Here is a 1,544-nt window from a genome sequence, read left to right as displayed (position 1 = left end):
GTCAGTGAAATAGCTGTCATTCACAAGCCTAATGGTAAATTGCGAATATACAGTGATCCTCGGTATCTAAATGCTGCACTCAAGCGTGAACATTACAAACTGCCCGTACTGCGCCTAGAGCCTACAAGTTTTGGCGCTATATAAATATCGTTTCATTATCATCATCATCATCATCATCATTATCATTACTTGATGATGTGCTACCGAAGTTGAAAGATGCCTGAATATTCAGCAAGCTTGATGTGAAAGAAGCATATTGGCATATCCGCCTGGATGAAGCTTCCACAAAACTCACTACAATGAGTTATATGTGGAAAAGGCTACCCTTTGGTCATGAAGTCTCAAGCGAAATATTTATAGCGCAAACTTGATGAAGCCTTAGGTGCTCTTGAAGACGTGTTCAACATTGCAGATGATGTCGTCATCGTTGGTTGTGGTAATTCTGAAGCAGAAGCTCACAGTGACAACAAGCGTAAGCAAGGTGTGCAGAGAGAAATATAATCTTAAATGAAGAGAAACAGCAAACTGGCTTAACCGAAATCACATTTCATAGGCATAGGATCACTAAAGATGGAGCAAAAGACGATGAAGCGAACGTTCATGCTGTCCGTGGTATGCCAGGGCCTACTGATTTAGAAGGTGTGAAGCGTCCAAGCCTGTGGAATGGTTCAGTACATGGCCAGATTTCTTCCAAACCTTGCAGGGACACTTGAACAATCAGAGCGTGAACTAGGGAGAACATTCCTTTTGTTTGGTCTGAAGAGTGTGGATGAAACCACCTTCAACTCTTTGAAGAAGAATCTCACCGAATCTCCTTGCTTAGCTTCCTTTGACTCATCCAAAGAAGTCGTTATTAAAGTGGACCGTGGCAAGCATGGAATCGGGCCAGTGCTACATCAGGAAGGACGTCCCATTGAGTACGCATCGAGAGCATTAACACTGTCAGAAAGAAACTGGGAACAGGTAGAGAAGGAAGCCTTAGCTGTATTACATGGCCTAGAGCTATTTAACCAATACACCTATGGTCGACCAGTAACGGTGGAAAATGACCACAAGCCTCTTGCTGCAATATTACGTAAGCCCTTAATGAGCATCGCTACAAAGCTCAAGGCAGCAGTCTTTATATTTCAGACACCCTAAGCAGAGCTCACCTGGACTCCGTTGAAGGCAACCAGGATGAACGTGTCCACATTATGCACATGAACGTGTTCGCTGACATTCCCGACAAACGTCTGGATAAAATTAGGGCCGGATGCAACTTTGTGCGACACTAGTCTGCAAACTGTGGTACAAGTAGTTCTACAAGAATGGCCGCAAGACAAACACAGTACTCCCGCGTTTGCTTTGCCTTCCCGGCTTTGACCTGCGAGACTCACTAAGCATACTGGATGGCATATTACTAAAGGGAGAAGCTGATGTGATACTCTCAGATCTGCGAACGTCTATTAAGAATCACATCTTGGTTGCGACAGTCTGCTGCGTCGAACAAGGGGAAATGTGCTTTGGCCAGGAATGTCTAGTGACATAAAACAGGTAGCTGATTC

This window comes from Montipora foliosa, chromosome 8, assembly GCF_036669935.1.
Source record: "Montipora foliosa isolate CH-2021 chromosome 8, ASM3666993v2, whole genome shotgun sequence".
Lineage (NCBI taxonomy): Eukaryota > Metazoa > Cnidaria > Anthozoa > Scleractinia > Acroporidae > Montipora > Montipora foliosa.
The sequence above is the reverse complement of the archived record's forward strand: the minus strand, read 5'-3'. Positions refer to the sequence as shown.